The sequence below is a fragment of the Crotalus tigris genome, unplaced genomic scaffold (assembly GCF_016545835.1).
Source record: "Crotalus tigris isolate CLP2741 ecotype Arizona unplaced genomic scaffold, ASM1654583v1 scf7180000020062.1902635, whole genome shotgun sequence".
In the NCBI taxonomy this organism is placed as follows: domain Eukaryota; kingdom Metazoa; phylum Chordata; class Lepidosauria; order Squamata; family Viperidae; genus Crotalus; species Crotalus tigris.
The window spans coordinates 367,145-388,558 of record NW_024097841.1 but is presented as its reverse complement, the minus strand read 5'-3'; positions in this window follow the sequence as shown (position 1 = coordinate 388,558).

Genomic DNA, 21,414 nt, shown 5'->3' with positions numbered 1-21,414 from the left:
ATCAGAACTGCGGAAGCTTCTTGGATAAGAAGCAAAATGTTTTCAAGAAAAAAACCAAGAAAGTCCAGTTGCTTTCTGAAAAACATCTTTGGGACAAGAGAGCTATGATTTAACTTTAGAGAAAGAGGTAAAGTTATAATTGTACTTAAAATTGCTATAAAGAAGGTTGGAAACTACTTCAAATTTTTTGTTTGTAAAAATTTCAATAATATTTGATATAAAAAGTAATTGAAAAGTTCATGCACACCTCATGTGCACCCAGCCTTGCTTATGGTAGTGATAGGAGGCCAACAGGTGTACAGACTCTTTTTGTTAGTCTACTTCCGAGGCTTTTGAAAAACCCACATTCCTTGGGGAAGTTCATATAACAGCTCATTATAGGAAAAGGACCCGGGAAAACTCAGCTCCCCGATCTGACCTACTGTAACTTGGTTTCCCATCATAGTCCTAATTGAGATGGGGCTGAAGGCTTCCCACTCCTTGCCATTGCTGCCTCATTCACATTCCCCTCTTTCCCATTGGCAGGCTGTGTGCTTCCCAGTAGATACACTGGGCCATTAAGGAACATCTGCCCAGCCCCAGTGCAGACAAATGGGTCCTGGGGTGCATAAAACTCCAGTTACAGCAGAGTTTGTTGCAAGCAATATAATCATAGGAAAGGGAGCAAAAAAGAATGTTTATCATGCTGTCAGTCAGTGGCCATGACAATCTATGATGCTTTGAGCACTGCTTTATTTTACCTATTAATGGAGGGCCTGGAAATGAGATTACTAATGTACTGCTTATAGGTAATTGCCCCTCTGGATCAGCCTAGACTGCAAGGTCAGTTTCCTTGCACTACTTTCCCACAAAACAAATTCCAGCTTGTTTAAAAATATCTTTAAAAAGCATGCTTGCCTTAGCTCTTTGCTGTGATTTTTTGCCCCCAGAGTCTTCTGCCACTTAAAAAAGGGGTTGATTGACGTCAGTAATCTGTTTCAGTTTCACAAAAAATACAGGGCTGCTTTGCCCATTAGACATTGCCAGATGTTTTGCAAAACTCTCTCAGAGGAAGAATGATGGCTAAAAGGGACATGGCTTGTTCTACAATAATATTTTTTATCTTTTTAAAAAAATAATATTTTTATTAATTTTCTAATTTTACATTTAGATATTTAAAAAGCAACTGTTGGCTGGGTTCATCAATAGTTCAGTAACATACAAAAATCTTTAGTACAAATCTCAAACTACAACTTCAAATATTTCCTCTCTTTTTCCCTTAATATCTACTATCTCATATTTAAGCTAATAGTTCTTATTATATCAACTAAACAAAAACATCATTATTACATTTATCAATAAATTTTTAGCTTATATATATCTTAATTACTTTCATATTCAATCTTTACATTCAATCAATGTCCTGTTATTAGTTTTTCCCAATTTTTAGTTTCCCATCAATATTCAAATTTAACATTTAATATTTATAATTTCCAGGTTTTAAGTAACCAAAGTTTCCTTTATCTCCATTCATAACAGAATCTGGTATTCAAAATACACATCTTATCTATTTGGGTACAATCTTGTTCTATTTCCTAAAAGTTATCTATTTCCCCCATCTTATATTATCTAATTAATAATACAGTAATCAAATATATATTGTCTGAGTTAATAAATAAATAAATAAATAAAATATTCATATTTTTTTCTTTTGGGTCTAATTTTTAAGTATTAAACAAATAGCATCCTTATTTTCAACTAATTTCCAAATGTTTTAAATTTAATGACCAAAATTTCCCTTATCTCAACTTTTCCCTTTGACTGTCTAATTAGTAATATGAAATCCCCTCTGATAAATCAAAACCCCAATTTACTTCAGCCTTATTCCAGCTTTCTTTCTTTGCCAACTAGCCTTCCGTGTCATGCTTTTAAATCATCAAATAGATCTCCCTCTATTATCATATATATTGTTTGGAATAAGAGAGACCATTTAGTTGCTATTTTTTTGGAAGGGCTAGCCCATTTGTATTCCTTAAATCCCTATTATTCCAAATCCCCATTAAAAAAAAAACAAAATATTTTTTATCTTTTTATTTATGTCATTGTGTTTACAGCTTAGCCATTTTCTCATAGCTGACAGGCGCAAATAACAAAATCCTTCAACAAACAATAGGAAAACATCTAACAGACAACCATTGAAATATTAATTACCATGCAAATAAAAAAACAGGATTGGCAAATCCAGTTCAAAAAGCTTATTGCTTTAAAAATGGCATGAAAATGGATTCATTTTTCATGCAATTTTTAACACAATAAGCTGCAAGGAGGTGGCTAAGAATTTCTTCAGTTCCCATTACCCAGAAGGATTTTTTTCTCAAGTTCTCACCAAGTGAGTCCCTGAGAAAAGGATTGGGAGGCTGGGGAGAATGGCTGTACCCAGGCAGGTTCCTTGCGGCCCCTGCCCTAAACAGTTCAGGGGCTGGGACAGTAGACTTTCTGTTAGATGTCCCACTCATCCATCTGGCTCAGCAATTAGACATGGGAGGAAGGAAGTGTAGACAAGGGGAATGAGGCCCAGGGGATGGGCAGGATCTGCTGTACTAGCGCCAGCTGCACATAAGCATCCTTGCCACAACTGGAGAATGAAAATGGCATGGATTTGATGTTTCAAGAAGAATGCAAATGTATCCCAAGCAGACTGGCTCTAGTTATTTGGTCTGTGTTGCTCTCTCTGTCAAGTTCTGGCTGAGAAGCCCAACAAAGCAAAACACCAGAGGCACTGCGTTCTCTAATTCTAATCTTTATTAGGCATTAGCAAACCGGTAAGATAGAATTAAAGCTAGCTCTGAGAAAATGGTGGGAAGCAGTTAATTAAAAGAATGAATCTTCTCCTCCCCTCTCTGACAGTTCAGGTCACATTGTCCAATATATCTTCCAGTAATTATTATGAAAAGAAACCTTAGTTCACCAAAACGCTCTTCAATAGTTTCAGCTCTCACATTGATAAGAAACACCTGTGGATTCAAAATTCTCCCCTCTTTCCCTCCTGCACTGTTGGCAAGCTAGAAGCATTCAGTGGTCCTAAAGACAGTAGGTTTCGGAGCTTGACAAATCAACCCTCCCCCCCAGGAAAGAAAGGGAACTTGGAAAACAAAAAGAATACACATCGATGCTTGCTAATGTTTCCCTCGTACCGGCTTCTGGGGGTATTTTTTCCAAACCATCCGCTTTTAAGTGCTGGGCTTTTATCCATCCAGATCCTGACATTGGGTAAGTACTGGATTAAGTACTGTTGGATTAAGTACTGTAACTTCCCCTTGTGGATTCTGTAATTGAGGATTTGCTTAATCTCATAATGCATTTCCACGTCTACCACTCTTGGGGCAGGGGCTGCCAACCCTACTGATCTCAGTGTGGATTCTTTGTATGGCTTCAGTAAGTTGCAATGGAATACTGGGTGCACTTTACCCAACAACCTTGGTAGTCTTCGCTTTACTTTCACTGGGTTAATGATTTTCACTATGGGGAAAACACCTATGTACTTCGGCCCTAACTTTTTTCAACTTTGTCTCAGCTTAAGATCCTCTGTAGATAGATACACTTTATCCCCTACATAAGAGCTCCCCAATCTTTTGGGCACCAGGGATCATTTCCATGGAGAAAGGTTTTTCCACGGATTGGAGGGTGTGCGGTTTTGTGTGCTGCTTTGCTTGTTTGTGCAGATTGCTTGCTGGCATGCCACGGCCCAGTACTGGTCCACCCACCAGGGGCCGGGGAGCCTGCCCTACATGGAATGTCTTCTGAGGAGCTCGTTTCTTATCTACCTGTTTTTTTCTGACTTTTAGTGCCTTAGCTAAAGCCTTATTCACATTGCTCCAGACCCATTAGAACAAACCCACCCAATTGCTTAGGATGTTCGATGAGGGAGGCTCCTGTGGGCACTCTGGCATTGGCACAAATTCCACCCCTGTTGCTAACTTAAAAGTCGTGAAACCGGCTTCCAGTGTGATCAAGCAGCTACGATGGCTGCTTTTCACAAAGCAGCCCGTTCCTGGGTTGTGTGAAAGCCGCAGGACTTTTACAATCAGCTGTCCTGCGGCTTGAATCTCTTCCCTGGGAGAAAGGGAAGAGAAGAACTGCTCAGGTAGAGGTAAGAGCTCCCCTGGATCCCCATAATTTCAGGGATCGGAGGGTAGAGCTCCCTCGGAGCCTGAGCCAACTCTGCACTCCAGGACGTCTTTGTCCCGAATTTCTGGGATGAAGCAAGGCGCCGCTCCCACATCTGCTTTTTTTTGGCTAGGCTTGTGAGTATTCAAATGCAGACAGAGCAGACCAGGAGAAAGTGGATTTAAGACTGATTGTGACTTTAACTCCTGCAAGCATCTTCTCCCCGCTTTCTTCTCTTTGTTTACTTTCCCTTTTGAAGAAAGGGAAAGTGAAAGGCAAAATGACGACTGTCTTTCTTGTTTGACTTTGCAACAAAGTTAAAAGTTTATGTTTTAAATATAGAGGCAAGAATTTTGTTCCTCTTTCTCTTTTTTTCCTTTTTTCTTTCTTTTTATTATTATTTAAAGAACTGTGATGTTATAGAGGCAAGAATTTTGCTCCTTTGAATTTAACAGAATGGCTTGAAAACATTTGGTCTCTGTCCCTAAAGCTTCCATCTCCTCCCCAATCACTCAGCCTGTTTCTCAGTCTAAACCAAAATCATCCCCACCCTCTCCTCCACCTGCAATCTCTCTCAAAGACTTACAAGAAGCTTTAAAAATGACTGCTTTGGATATTAAAGAGGAGGTAAAAGATCTTACAATTGTAGAGAGGGCTATTACAGAAGAATTATTGGAGAAAAAGAACAAGCAGGTCAGAGAAGACATATTATTTGCGTTTTCTGGTCTTGCCCTGCATATTGAAAGGATTGACGATAAAATGGAAGAGATTACTGAAAATGCAGCAAAATTGGAATTTAGAATGGTGGAAGTGGAGAATAAGATAGAAGTTACACAGGATGAACAAACTATTTCACAATACAGAGAAATGGAGTTCGCATTGCGTATCCGGGGTTTGAAAGAAAATTCCCAGGAAGATTTGAAGATGCTTATTGTTAAAGATGTTGCTTTTAATCTTGGATGGAGACCAGAAGAAGTTGGGAATGAGATAGAAAAAATCTTCAGAGTCAACTCACGGGTGGCCAGATAGAGAAATTTACCAAGAGATGTGGTTATTTACTTTTCCAGAAGATCTATTCGTGATGAAATTATACAGGCTTTTTATAAAAAGAGGTTTCAAATTGCAGCTCAAGATGTGATAATTTTAAATGAAATACCTCCCAAAATTTTAAGAGGTAGAAAAGATTTTACTTTTCTGTCTGATGAGTTAAAACATCGTCAAATCCAGTTCAGATGGGAGATTCCAAGAGGAATAGTAGTGAATTATGATGGAATATGTCACAGATTAACTACAGTTTTAAAGGCAAGAGATTTCTATCACTCTATTCTAAAGGCAAGACCGTCTTCACCTTCACAAACAAGTATAATTGAAGAGCCCATTATGGCAGGAACTTCCTCATTGATGGTCATGGAACAAGCGGTGTTGCCTGTACAGAATCTTGAGATAAAAGAGCAAAGGATGACACGAGCTGCCCATAAACGTAAAGAAAAAGAGCAGCAGCAGAAGAGTGGCGATAAAGTAGAAGGAATGGTTACTACAGAGCCTGTGGGAGGGGCAAGACCTAAAAGATCTTTGACAGTTGATCTTCAGGCTATGCTTCAAAGGCTTCAGGCCGGTGTAGATGGTCAAGTTCCTGACCTGGAATGTTAATGGCTTAAATTCACCTCAGAAATGGAGAAAGGTCTTCTACTATTTGAAACAACATAATAATGACTTGATATGTTTGCAAGAGACTCATATAACTTCAAAGGACTCAAAATATTTGACAATTGGATCACATTTTATAGCTCCAGCTCCAGGGAAAAAAGGGGGTGTTGTAATTTATGTGAAGAAAAATTTATCGGCTAAATTAATTGAGGTTGATCTTGAAGGAAGATATGTCTTTGTGGAACTATTGTTACAAGGCAAGAAAGTTCTTATTGTTGGATTATATGCCCCTAATCAACAACAGAAGCAATTTTATAAGCTTTTGCATGGGAAGATATCCCAGTTGGATTATAAATCCGTAATTTTGATGGGTGACTGGAATGGAGTTTTGGATATAACTATAGATAAAAGGAGCTCTTCAAAAATTTTTACTCAAACTAAATTACCCAAAACTTTTTTTGATTTGAAAGAAGAGTTGGAACTTATTGACATTTGGCGAGAAAGGAACACAAGTGATAGAGATTTTACCTTTTATTCAGATAGACATCAGTCATTTTCAAGGATTGACTTTTTTTTGATTACTAGTGATTTTCTTTCTAGGGTGAGAAAGGTAAAAATCTTTCCCAGGACCCTTTCAGACCATAGTCCTGTGTGGATGGAGCTATACTTGGAAGATGGGAACAGAAGGCCTTGGAGACTGAATGAGAATTTGTTTACCCGGGGAGAGTTTGTACAAAAATGTAAAGAGTATTTAAAGGAGTTTTTTGCTTTAAATATGAATAAGGGTACATCGATGCCCATGGTTTGGGACACCAGTAAGGCGTATATGAGGGGAATTGTAATTCATTTAAATAAAGTTTCTAGGGATAAAAGGATACAAAGATGTAGAGAAATAGAAGATGAGATTAAAATAAGAGAAGAAGCGCTTGCTTTTAATCCAACTGATAATAACTTAAAGGTTTCTATAAAGATGCTTAGGGAACAATTTAATATGTTGATGGCAGATCAGGTGGCTACCAATTTGCGTTATATGAGACATAATACTTTTTGTAATGCGAATAAGCCTGGGAATTGGTTAGCTTATGAGTTACGAAAGAAACAGAAGGCTAGGATTATAGAGAAAGTAAAATATAAAGGTACTGAAGTTTTTCAGCAAAATTTGATTAAAAAGAGTTTTTTAGATTTTTACACAAAACTATACTCAAGTGATAATATAAAGGGAATGGATATAGATAAATATTTACAATCAGTACATTTTCCTAAACTTTCTGAGGAACAGCAAAATGGGATGAATTGTTTAATTACTGTGGAGGAAATTGGCTTAGCTATCAAGCAGTTAAAGGTGGGAAAGTCTCCAGGAACAGATGGATTGACGTCGACGTATTATAAAAATTTATATGAAGAAATGTTGGAGCCATTAAAGGAGCTTTTTAATAGTATCTTGCTGGGAGCACAAGTTCCTCCTTCTTGGAAAAGAGCGTTTATATCATTGATTCCGAAGGAGGATCAAGATCTTACAGAGCCTAAGAATTATAGGCCGATATCATTATTAAATGTAGATTACAAGATTTTTACAAAAATTTTGGCAAATAGATTAATGCAGGTTATGAAGGATTTGATTCACAGTGATCAATCAGGATTCATAACAGGGCGATACATGAAATATAATGTTAGACAAATTATTAACTTAATTGGGTATTTGGATAAGAACAATCAGATTCCTGTGGCTTTTATATTTTTGGATGCTGAAAAAGCCTTTGATCAATTAGATTCTCACTGGTAGAGAAAATGAATTTTGGGGATAATTTTTTACATGTACTTAAAGCTATATATCAGCAACAATCTGCTCAAATTGTTGTTAATGGGGGATTGACTGAGACTTTTAATATTGAAAAAGGGACAAGACAAGGATGCCCATTATATCCATTGTTATTTGTTTTGACATTGGAGATTTTGTTGATCCAGATTCGAGAATCAGCGGTAATCAAGGGCATAAAGATAAGAAAAAATGAGTATAAATTACGGGCTTTTGCGGATGATTTGGTTTTGATTTTGGAACAACCGATTAGAGCGGTTGATTGTCTATTAGAACTTATAATACAGTATGGAAAAGTTTCTGGTTTTAAAGTCAATAACCATAAGACTAAGATATTATCTAAGAATATGTTAGCCAATGACAAGGAAAATTTGGTTAAAGCCACAGGTTTTCAGATGGTGAAAAAGGTTAAATATCTGGGAGTATATTTAACTGCCTCAAATGGAAAATTGTATAAAAGTAATTGTGAATTACTATGGGCAAAAGTGTAAAAGGATTTAAATGACTGGAAAAAACTGCAATTGTCATTGTTGGGGAGAATTTCAGCTGTAAAAATGAATGTTTTACCAAAGTTTCTTTTCTTGTTTCAGATGATACCTATTTTTAAAAAAGATGTAAATTTGGAGGAATGGCAGAAGGGTATCAATAAATTCATTTGGGCTGGGAAAAAACCAAGGGTTAAGTTTAAGATTTTGCAAGATGCCCGAGAAAGAGGAGGACTTAAAGCATCTAACTTGAAATTATATTATGATGCAGCCGCCTTAACTTGGATAAGTGATTGGCTTAATTTAACAAATAAGGATATTCTTGTTCTTGAAGGGTGGGATTTAATGTATGGTTGGCATGCATATTTAATTTTTAATAAGAAAGTGGACTGGGCTTTCAAATCACATATTTTGAGGAGTGCCTTACTTCGAGTTAGGAAAAAGTATTATTATAGGTTAAACTATAAAGTACCTATCTGGGAGATTCCTAGACATGCAATTGAGGGGGTTTCTAAGGGGATGAATTTTGGTAAAATTTCGTATAAAGAATTATTAACTTGGTCAGGTTCGGATTGGCATTTAAAATCTCTAGATGTATTAAGGCAAGAAAATATTCTACAGTCATGGTTTCAATATTTATAAATAGTGGACAGGTGGACTGTAGATAAAAAAGAAGGAATAACACTAGAAGATGGAAATCTGGTTATTCAGATTAAAGATCAGAGTCAGGCCCATATAAAAAGAATTTACAATGCTTTAATAGAATTAGACTCTGAAACAGAATTGGTTAAAGACTGTATGATTAAATGGGCTCAGAATATCCAGGATCCGATCCCATTGGACTTATGGGAGACAATTTGGATTAGAAATGTTAGATTTACACAAGCTCAAAATTTGAGGGAAAATTTTTATAAAATGTTTTACAGATGGCATTTAGATCCTAAAAAATTATCTTGTATGTATCCAAATTTACAACCCAAATGTTGGAGATGTGGTAATATGGATGCGACATATTTTCATGTTTGGTGGAATTGTAAAAAGGTAAAGGCTTTTTGGATTATGATTTGGTGGAACATTCAAAAGATTTTTAAAAGGAAGATAAAGTTCACCCCTCAATTATTCTTATTGGGTATCTTTGTGGATTTAAATGACAAAGAAACTACTTTAATATTGAATTTATTAATTGCAGCAAGGTTATTAGTAGGCTCGTATTGGAAGAAGGACTCGTTTGCCTACTTTAGAAGAATGGATATTTAAAGTTTCTAACTTTGCAGAAATGACAAAAAGTTCTGCTTATTTGAAGGATCATACACAAGAAAGATATATTATTATATGGAGAAGATGGATAGATTATATTCAGAAAAAACATGGGACTGCAAAGTTTCATTTATTTTATGAGTAAATTTTATAGTAACTGTTGTAGAGATTTGTTTATATGACTTAATTTAAGGGGAGTTAAAGGTTAACTATGATGTTTTTTTTCTCTTTTATTTTCTTTTTTCTTTTTTATTATTGTTAACTTTCTTAATAATAACCTGTATTCTGCTCTAGGAAGCCAGGGGGGAGGGTTGAGGGTGGGTGGGTGGGTGGGTAATGATAATATAGACATGGTAAACGCTTGGGCATTTCCCCTATGCTGCGTTCATGTGTGGCAGAGGGATGAGAGGGGAGGAAGGAGTAGAGAGGAAGTAGGGTGGTTAGAGGAGAAGGGGAGGGGAAGAGAGTAGGAGGGGAGGAGAGAAAGAGGAGGGAAGTGGGGAAGGATTAGAGAGGGTGGACACAGCCTGGGGCGAATGGGCAGGCAGTACCAATGGTTAGGAATTTAATTGTATTTTGTATCAATAAATGGGGGGAAAAAGCGTGAAACCAGTACTGCTGTGCACTGTGTTGTTATACGCCACCTCTGCAAACAGCAACAACTCTGCCCAGTTTGTTTGTTGGTAGTTGACATGGCAGCACAGGTACTACTCCACTATGGCATTAGCTCATTCTTCAGATCCAAGCAATTACAGAGCTTTCTGGGGATTGTTAATTTTAACAGATAATTTATCCCCTCATTTGCATAGATTGCTCTTCCCATTACAAATCTGCTGAAAACAAAGGGGGAAAATAAGCCAAAGCCTAGCCAGCCATTAAAGTGGACTGCAGAATGCCAAGCTGCATTCAAAAAGTTTAAGAGACTTTTTCCCATGGAGCTGGTGTTGAAACACCTGGACCCGCAGAAACCATTTGTAATTCAGGCTGATGCCAGTGATGTAGCAGTAGGTGCAGTACTGCTTCAAAACAACCAGGAGGGTCATTTGCAACCCTGTGTTTATGCATCCAACAAATTAACTGAGAAAGAATAGCAATGGGCTGCTTGGGAGAAGGAAGCTTATGCAATATGGTGGACCCTCCATATTTGGAGACGTTTTTTAGAAGGGAGTAAACTCTCCTTCCAGGTTTGGACTGATCATAAGAATCTGAAAGCACTAAAAAAACCCAGGAAATTGTCTCCCAATTTCATCCCTCTCCATCCATTATCTCCCGGAGGGAAAAATTTCCTGGCAGACAAAGGAAGACATCCTGACACATACTGTGTCAAGTATGCCACAATATAACAGTATGAAGTCAAGGATGATTAAACCTTTGTTTTAGACAACACAATGGTTGGGGAGTTCAAAAAGGCGCTCAAAAGTGATGAGTAGTTTTGGGGCCATAAAAACCTCTGCTCAGTGTAGGATAATTTAGCCTGGGGGGGGGGATTATATATTCCTGAAAATCAGAGACTGAAAATTATGCAGTCATGCCATAACAAAAACTTGCAGGACACTTTGGGTTTGTAAAAATCCTTCACTTAATTAAAAGACAATTTTGGTGGCCCTCTTTAAAAAAGGACATTGAAAGTTATGTGGCCAGCTGCCACACTTGTGCAGCAGCTAAACGGAGGCAAGGAAAAATGCCTGGACCCCTACAGCCGGTAGTGAGCCCTTCAGCACCATGGAGAGTGATCTCTATGGACTTTATTGTGGAGCTTCCCAAAAGCATGGGAAGCTCCATAATCTGGGTCATTACTGATTTGTTGTTACAAGCCTATTTTATCCCATGTCAGAAAATTCCAACTAAATTGTTTGTGCAGCACATTTATCACCTGCATGGGGCCCCACAGTGCTTAATATATCGGATAGGGGCATCCAATTCACTTCCAAGTTCTGGAAGGTCTTTCTGGACCTTCTGGGTTTGGGTCAGGGACTGTCATCTAGTAATCATCATCCTCAAATGAATGGGGAGACAGAATGAACGAAGTCTGTTCTAGAAAATAGATTCGTTGTTTTATCAATTATCAACAAGACAATTGGATTGATTTGCTATAATTTGCTGAAGTGACTTATAATAATGCAGTGCACTTCAGTACCAATTACACTCCTTTCCAAGTGGCTAATGGGCAGATTTTCATCCCTATGACTGAATTGTCTGCTAACAAACCTGCCATTCCCTCCCTTAAGGAATGGGTTCATCAGCTGCAGAACATTTGGCCAGTTGTTAGGAAAGCTCTAGATTAAGCCAGGGCAGCATATAAGGCTCAGGCAAATAAAAAATGTATGGAGCTGAAGCCTTTCCAAGTAGGGGATAGAGTTCACCATTGCACCAGATTTTTGCAATTGTTGCAACCATCCTATTCTGTTCCAAATTGAACAGGCTGCTTTCTATACAATCCAAACAGATAGTTAACTCAGAAGAATAAACAGAAATATAGCTTTATTCTGGGAATTTAGACAATGACTTACAGTCACGTGGAGATGCATCCAGAAGTACATGTTTGCAATATTGGTTTATTCCTCAGGTAAATTGATATTGGATTTTCCCCTCTTCTCTTCCTGCATCACATGTTGGCAAGGATCTCCAAACCGTGTGGCTAGGAACCATGCAGCTGGAGAACAAAGGATCCCCTCTGGCTTGTGTCCAGGAAGTCTCTCAATGACATTTGATACTCCCCCCATCAATATACGTAGCATTTAACCCAATAACTGCCAGACACTCCAACACACTGATACCTGCTCTCTAATTAGGGCTACATATACGTTCCAGAATACTCCCCGCTTGGAAATTTATATTTCCACTACTAAAATAGTAAAAACATAGCATCAAGGCATGCAATACTCACTGTTAACTAACTTGTGACTAAATAGGTAAAAAACTTGGTATTAAACATGCATAACTATTGGTAAATGTAAAACATGCACAATAATGCAAAAAAGGCAAGTGTTACATCAAACAATGCATAAGACAATACATAATTTGAGGTTTGATCTTCTGGTTCAGTCTTCATCAGCAATGGGGACAAATCGATGATCAGCCTGGTACAAGTGTCTTTGAGTCATGACCTGACTCACGTGGCTTCACGATCTGGACCTCAGCTGGGCAAACTAGTTCATCATGGGTGGGCCTGGTGTGCAAGTCCCATGGGCCAGTAGTTCTGGTATGCAGTCTTGTCTCCCAGTGAGACAAGGTCTTCTTCCTGCGAAGGAAACTGGAACCAAATCTGGGATAGAAAACCTGGAACTGAAAGTTTCTCAGGAACAAAGGGAACTGGATTCACAGGATACTCAGGAACTGAAAAACCTGGAAAAACATAAACAGTTGGATCTAGAAACACAGTAACAGCTGGGGCTGAAGAATCAGGATCAGGAACATCTGGAAACTCAGGAACAGCAGGAGCTGAAGAATCAGGAACAACAGCTGGAACTGAAGAGGTTCGATTTTCCAAGTCGGTCTTCTTTAGCCACAGGACTAGGTCAGTGATTAGTCTGGTATAGAGCTAGTTGCTTGTCATGACTCCTTAGACAGCATCTTAGGTTCTAGGTGTAAGGCTGCTGGGTGCTTGTCACTGTCACACAGGTGGCATTTCACCTTAGCTGTGCAGTTTTTGGCTGTGTGATCCATAGAGTCACAGCATTTGAAACATATCCTATTCTCTTTGAGTAGGGTCTTTCGGTCATCTAGGGATTTTTTCCTAAATTCTCTGCAATCATTTAGAGAGTGAGAAGAACTGTGCATTGGGCAAGTCAGGCCTTTTGTAGTTGAATGCAGATTCAAAAGAACGCTTCTTGGTATTCGTTCATCTGGAGCCTTCTGTGGGGGAGGTGTGATGTCTGTTTTATACACTGAAGGGGTGGTTCTGTCCGTAGCTTGGACAGATCCCTTGGTTATATCAGGGCTGTGACTGCTTCGCCCGGTCGTCGGATAGTGTGCTTCTCTGACGGGGGTCATTGTGGAGTTTAGCCTTCTTGCTGATAAATTTAGCGAGAACTGCAAAGGGGGGAATTTTGTTTTGGTTGTCTTCCCCGTAAGTTTGAGAAAACTCGATCCATTGTTCACATATCAACTGTGGTAGTTTTTGGATGATAGGAGTTTGTATTCTAAGCAGGTCGAGGCAAGCTAATCCCGGCAAGGTAGGATCCTGTTGTGCTGACCGTAGTTGAGTAATGAGTGACGAGAAAGTCTTCAGCTGTTGGCAGTCATTGATTCTTATGTTGGGGAAATTGAGAACGTGGTCCAAAAGCGAGGACTCCATCACTGAGGGATCACCGTAGTCCTCATCAAGTGCGACCCAAGCCTCTGCAAGGCTGATGCTGGGATCACCCAAATGGGATGCAAAGATGTCGTTCACAGTGTTTACAGATTCTGGGCCTAACCATGCTGTCAGCTGAACAAGTTCCTCGTCTGGCCCAGCCTTTTCTTAGTTAATGGCGCACTTGAAGATATGTTTCCACAACAAGTAGTCTCTTCCAGCTTTGTCAGAGAATTTCCGTACCCCTCTGGCTGCCAAGTCCAACCTTCTTCCAATATACATTGGGGGATACATCGATCCCATGTGCGGGCTCTAGCTTGGTGGAGGTGGTGGATTCCTTCCGGGAGTGGGGGAGTGCACCATGGCTGGCTGGTAACTTCCTTCAGCCCAATGTTGGCTGAGGGCATTTTGCCAAGCCACGTGCAAGGGACCTTGTTGGCTTGGTCTGAACTCCTCTGCTCTGGCGTTGAGCTGAGGGAACTCAGGTTCCTGCTTGCTTACTTGTTGGAGGCTCTGTCTTTCTGGTAGAGTGTAGCTAGTTGCCTGGTAGGTTGGTACGGCTGTTGTTCGAGACTCTCCTCTGTGGTCAGGTCTGGTGGCAGTTCCTTGGGACGCTGCTTCCTGTTGGCGCAGCAGGGACTCTAGTACGGCTCAAATTCTTTCAATCTCTTCCGTTAGCAATGGCTGGTTCTGCTGTAGGGCCGGTGGCATTGTAGGCATATCCATCTGATTGTCATTAGTGGTATGATTTGGCGGATTCCGTGGGGCAACAATGGTGGAAAGATCTTGTGGCACTCCCCGCTGTGCAGTCGTTGCCGTTGCTGGTAGTCCCATCAGGTTATCATCAAGGGTGTGGTTCAGTGGGTTTGATGGGGCAGCAACGGCGGGAGGATCTCGTGACTAGGTGCCGCGACATCAACTCTGTGGCTGACTGGCAAATCTGGTTGTTGAGATTCCTCTGTTCGTCTACTCGGTCTTGGGGGACTTGTGGCTGGCTGTGGCGCTCTCACCTGCACATTCTGGAATGTGCTTTGATTGTCCACGTATGCCTGTACGCGGCTACGACACTCTTCATTTTCCAGTTGCTCCCTATTTGGCAAGAAAATGGTGTTCTGGAGTATTCTCTGAAGGCCTTCCGCTTTAGCCATTTTGTCTGCCATATCTCTTTGGCTTTGAACAAGTTCAAGCTCTGCTTGGGCGTCTTTTCTTTTGGCCTTCATTTTAGCTGCTATTTCAGCTTCTTCGAGTTCTATGGCCATCAATTTCTTCTTCTTCAACTGCTCCTCTTGTGCTACGCGAAAGACAGCTTCAGGAGCTTCAGTATCTATGATCATTTGCTCTTCATGTGAAATTCTGGATGCTCGGCTATGACAGGAGGATGCCTTCGAGAGGCGGGAGGTGCCTGTGACATGCGATTGTTGGGACACGCTGGAATATGCCTTGGATATGTGGCGAGAGGATAAGGCTGTTCCAGACACGTGGGATGGAGCCGCATGCGACCATTGGGAAGATGTATGTGAGGAGCGGGAGACTTCGGACTCAGCCCTGTCGACTGGTCTACCTCTCTGGCGAAGCTCGGGCTGTGGAGAACCCTGTGAGCTTTTCTTACATTTCTTGTTTAGTAGCTTGAGGCTTTGCATCTCGCTATCGATAGTTGAGTCTCTTAATTGTTCTTGAATGTCCTCGAGTTGCCGTTAAGAGCTCCTCCATTGCTCAAGGGCATCTTCTTTATCTTCTTCCAATTCACTCGCCTGTTCAGGGGAAAGCTCCTCCTGAGGCTCTTGGTAGAGTTGGAGTAGTTTCCTCCAGTGTCTTTCATGGCGCTTGTAGTTTGACTCCCATCTTTCTATCAGATGTGAGTGCATGGCTGCTGTGGGCTTTCTTTGTTGTCTTAGATTGTATTGACCCTGAGACGTTTTTGGCTTTGTTGAGGCTTGAGCTTCAACCTCTGCATACGGGTCAAGGTTGGCTGTTTGCAGCATCTCTCCTTGACTGGCTGGTTGGGGTGTCTCAATTAGGCTGGTTAGTTGAACCCCTTCATCCAAATCAATAAGACACTCTGCCATGGTTAGGGTAGGTTCAGTGTTCTTCTCAGCGATTTTGAAGCGAATTTGAAAAACTTCTCTCTTTGACCACTAGGGGTCGCTACTTGTAGATCAGCTTCAGAGGTGCTGTCTGTGGGTGGAGATGCCGCTGGGTACGTTCTCCTGCGTTTGTGGGTATTTCAGTGCAGTTCATCCCTTCACCACTAGGGTTCACTTGTTGCGGGTCAGCTACCAGGGTGCTCTGGCTTTGAGGTTCACCCTTTGTCCACTAAAGGGTCTTCTCTGGGCGCGGTTAAAGGCTTGCGTGTAGTGCCTCCTTTAACCACTAGGGGGCATCTGAAGAAAGGCCAGCCAAATTCTTCCTATTACCACGTTACTGCTAGTAGCCACTGAAAGAATGTAGAGGTACAAACTCTCACCTGGCGACCATTGAGTTGCAGGCTGGAACTCTGGGTCATCAGCTGTGATAATAAGCAAGACTTTCTTCTTCCTAAAGTGAGTGAGTACTTTGGCAAAGTTCACTCTGTGCCCTCTAGGGGGTGTTGGTAGCTTGGGATAAATTTAAGTAACTCGCACTTTAACTAACAGATTTACTCTGCGTAGTTAGTGATGCATGCAGTGAAGTACCTTCTTTCCCTCTGGTGTGTGCTGAATTAATTGTAGCTGTTGTAACTCAGCTTTAGATTCCAAAGGCCAAAAAAAAATCGCATAACGTTGTCATGAATAAGTTGACCACCAGGGGGTGCTTCTGCAATGCTATTGGGGTTGGTTCTGCCTCTGTGACCAGATTCCTCCTTATCCCATAACATTGGCTGAAATTCCAAGCATTTCTAAGGGGGGGAGGGAGCTTAGCTTTCCATTGGTGCTGTATCACTATAGCAACAAATGTGTTTATTGAAAGGGAGAACGCTTTGTGAAGGGCAATCAGCCTTCCTGGCTAGCAAACCTGTGAAGAAGAAACAAATTTGTTGTTGCTTGTTACTCTTCAAGCATAAAACTCAATATATTTCTAAACGCTTGGCTTCCAGGCAAACACACTGACTTTGCTTTGCAGGCTTTATTGGGAGGCTGCTCCCAGAAATTACTGCTGCAGCTTTGAGAGGATAATTAATCTTTATCAATTTAACTGAAACTGAACAGGCTGCTTTCTGTACAATCCAAACAGATAGTTAACTCAGAAGAATAAACAGAAATATAGCTTTATTCTGGGAATTCTAGACAATGACTTACAGTCACGTGGAGATGCATCCAGAAGTACATGTTTGCAATATTGATTTATTCCTCAGGTAAATTGATATTGGATTTTCCCCTCTTCTCTTCCTGTGTCACATGTTGGCAAGGATCTCCAAACCGTGTGGCTAGGAACCATGCGGCTGGAGAACAAAGGATCCCCTCTGGCTTGTGTCCAGGAAGTCTCTCAATGACATTTGATACTCCTCCCACTGACCCATCAATATACGTAGCATTTAACCCAATAACTGCCAGACACTCCAACACACTGATACCTGCTCTCTAGTTAGGGCTACATATACGTTCCAGAATACATGCAAAAAGTTAGGACCGAAGTATATTGCTGGCCAGGGTCCAAGCATCCAGGCTCCACTGTATGGGTACATCCATGGGCGAACCCCATACTTGGGCCCGGCAGTGGTCACCAGTTTGCCTCCCTAGGCTGAGGAGCAGGCGCTGGTGGGTTAGGGCAGTGGTGGAGAACCTATGGCACTCGGAGCCCTCTGTGTGGGCATGCATGCCATTGCCTCAGCCCTGCCTCTCTCCTCAGCCCCCTCCACACCAGCAGCCCCCCTGGAGAGTCACCCCTGGGTGCAGCCTGCATGGAGCAGTGCAGCCAAGCACATGGCAGCTGGACAGCAGATGTTGCTGCAGGGTGCGGGCAAAAGGCATGGCCAACATGATCGCCTGGGCAATCTGCAGCGGGCCGTGGATGGCTCTGAGGGTGGGAGGGGTGAGGGCAGAGCAGGGAAGGGGTGGGTGGGCGGAGTGGGGGCAGGCTGGTTTTGGGGCACTCGCTCTTTAAAAGGTTCGCCATCAGTGGGTTAGGGGCTCTCTGTCTTGGACTGGGACCAGGCTTGGGAGGTGGCTCTGACTGCAAGCTAACAGCTCTCCCAGCCCCCACAGCTGCTGCACCTGTCGTGTGCTGGGGCAAAGGGGCTGGTGCTGATGCCAGGAGTGGAGCCGAGCCCTTCGGGGCCTAGGATCCAGCCAAGGGATCGGCTCTCCTCCATGGACCTCCAGGCTGTTAAACCTCTGCCTCAGTTGCTCCACCGACTGATTGCCACACCTTGGGAAGTAGTGCTGCCCACTCCAAGGTGCCTCACTCCCACCACTCCAGCTCTCTGCCCATTCAGGCTGAGTGCAGTACAACAAGAACTCAGCTTCAGTAGCTTTCTGTAGCTCCTCTCACTTCTCCAACTCAGGTTGGTTGAATGCCACTGCTCCACCCTCCATTCCAGGATTAGCTCCTTGTGTTCAACTCGCTCCTTGGCTCATGTTGAGGCTGATGGGGTTATGAGGCCCACTGGTCAATCCCGACCCAACTCCAGCCAGCTTCTCCATTTCAGGCATCTTCTCCTGAGTCTTCACCACCTCTCTGGAGGCTCCCAGAGGGTATAGCGGCTCAGGATCACTTTAATGGAATTGGAATTGTTTAGAGAGCTAACTTATTGTCAAGTTCTAGCTGAGAAGCCCAACAAAGCAAAACACCAGAGGCGTTGTGTTCTCTAATGTTAACTTTATTAGGCATTAGCAAACTGGTATGATAGAATTAAAGCTAGCTCCACTTCTGGTTTTGCGCTGTAGTAAGATGGACGCAGGAAAGCAGGGCTCTGCCTTCCATGTCCAATTTTGCCCTGCTAGGGGCCCTGAAAAGTGCCTAAAGTTGCCCCAAAGAGGTGATGAAGGGGGGATGCCTTGTTGATCATGGAGATATAGCAGTCTTTCTGTTTGATCCAAGGAAAGCCCTCTAAACTGGCAGTGTTAAAAACTGGCCACACTTCTGTGACCGGCCTTTAGCTGCTGACAACCGAAGAACAAAAGCTTCAATTAACACATTGTAAACAGCATGTTTGGAACTGGGTGAGAATATTGATCCTTTCTTTACTATTTTACAACTATTTTGCTTCCTGGGAAAGGCTCCCAAGAAGCTAAAAACCTTCGGATGGGAACAGAAGTGGCATTTAAATTTTTTTATGGGGGACAGAAATACATAATACTGAAGTGAAAGTTATACAAAGCTACAGTTTTGATAAATTTGAGAACTGAGATATTTGTTAAGATTTTCTCTTTGTAAAAAAATCATTGAGGTGAAATATAAGAAATCAACCATTTGTTTTAAGAGTGGAAAATGGACTTTGAATGACATCTAGTGGTGGATTTGAGTATAGCACTATAACTAGCCCCTTGGGTGCTTGGTGACTTTCAGCTGAAGGGAGAACAGCTGGCAATAAAGGAAAATATTTTGGCATATTTATCATCTTGACCTTCTTGGACTGTAAATACCTACTGAGATTGGACTTTTAATCTCAAGAGCTAGTGGGAGAGAAAGAAAAAAATGACTTTTGAGTATGTCTGGCTGCAGGGTGGTTGAACATTTTGAACACTTGGAACATTGTGGACTACAACCTTGCCTGACATAATTTTCAGGATACTTTAGACCACAGGTCAGCAACCTGCAGCTCTGGAGCCGCATGTGGCTCTTTGAGCCTTCTCCTGCGGCTCCCAGCCTCCTCTGCCATTTGGAGAGAGAGAGGGGGGAGGGCACTTGCACTTCCCTGCTTCCCCCCTCTCTCTCTGTGTGTAAAAGAGAGTGGCCTCATGCTGTGCTGACAAGCTTATTGGGTTTGGCTCCTCCCTTTGCTGCATCTCTGCAAAAAACAGGTAGCAGGAAGCAGGATGGGCAGGAGAGAGCCAGCCCAATAACATGTGTCAGCTTGTTGGAGAACAGCCTGAAGCCAGCTTGCCAGGTGAGCAGAAGAGGGAGGGGGGGAGAGAGAAAGAAGAGAGGGAGAGAGAGAGAGGAGAAGAAAGAGAGAGGAAAGAGAGAAAGAGAGAGGGAGGGAGAAGGAGAGGGAGGGAGAGGAGAGAGAGAGGGAGGGAGAGAGGGGAGAGGAAAGAGAGAGAGAAAAATAAAGAAAGGGAGAGAGGGAGAAAAGAGGGAGAGAGAGAAAGAGAGAGGGAGAGAAAGAGAGAGAAGAAGAGAGAGGGAGAGGAGAGAGAGGGGGAGAGAGAAAGAGAGAGAAAGAGAGAGGGAGAGAAAAATAGAGAGAGGGAGAGAGAGGGAGAAAAAGAGAAGGAGAGGAGAGAGAGGGGGGAGAGAGAGGGAGAGAAAGAGAGAAAGAGAGAGAGAGGGAGAGAGGGGAAGAAAGAGAGAGAAAGAGAGAGGGGAGAGGAAAGGGAGAGAGAGAGAGAGAGAGAGAACTCATGCAGAGCAGCCTCTATTTCTTTTTAATTAAACTCTTCAATCAAGGTCCCCACCCCTTGCATGCACGCATCTGTGCACACACAAGTTTTGCGGCTCCCAGTGTTTTCTTTTCTCTGGGAAATGGGTCCAAGTGGCTCTTTGAGTGTTTAAGGTTGCAGACCCCTGCTTTAGAAAAAGGATTACTATAAAATACTGCCATTAGGACTGGATTATAAAGGCTACATATAGAAAACTAGAGTAAACTTTGTTCCACTCTTACTGAGACTGGTGACACTAGAGGATTTCTAGGAATGATGCCTCAAGAAAAAACAAATACCTTTCAGAAGGAAATATTCTCCATGCTACAGCTATTTCATCAAACAATTGTTGCACACAAAGAGGACATAAAAAGAAACCATAATGAGACTAAAAATAATCTAGATGATATAAATGACCAAATCTCCAGATTGGAGCTACAACTGGAAAGTTCCCAGATAATGACTACAAAGTATGAACAAATAAACCAAAAACCAGAGGATGAAGCCAAAGAAATGTACCTAGAGATGGAGGAGATAGGAGAAGGGAAACATGGACTGCTATTTACAAATAAAATACTGCAAGACCTACCTCCAATGAAAATATAAAAGACCCCTTACTCCTTTCTCCAAAATACACCTGATGACAAGGAAGAAGATTCTAGAAAATGAAACATAGAGCGGGCAGGGGAAATATTTAGGGAATGTGGATGGGTGGAGTCCCCCCCCCAAATACCTAAATTGTCTTCCTCATGCCAAGCAGCTTTCACAAAAACTAAAGAAAATTTTTGAGCAATTTAAATTGCCTTGGCTTGGAAAGCTACTTGGCAAAGAAAGAAAGAAAGAGTCAGATTAAAAAAACAGAGAATTTGATCTATCTATCAGAGGGGGCTCTGTCTGTTTAATATACCTGTTTGAATATGATTAAAAGAATGGATGACCCTTAGATATAACTAGATTTTTATAATGGAAGATATAATTTAGAATTAAAATAAGCATTTTTTCTTCTTTTGATATGGGAAATTTGAAAATAAGAGGATTGGTATGAATAATTTTTTAGCTATGTAAATGTAAATAATATTGAGAAAATCATAAATGACAAAGATACTGATGAGAAATCAAACCTGAATGAGCACAAAAACAGGATATTGACTTATGCATTCATATTATTGTTATTTGTATAATATTAGTAAAATACGATGAAGATGTCTATATCTAATTTTGTATACATCAATAGTACCAAGAATTGTAATTGTCTAATGAGGGGAAAAT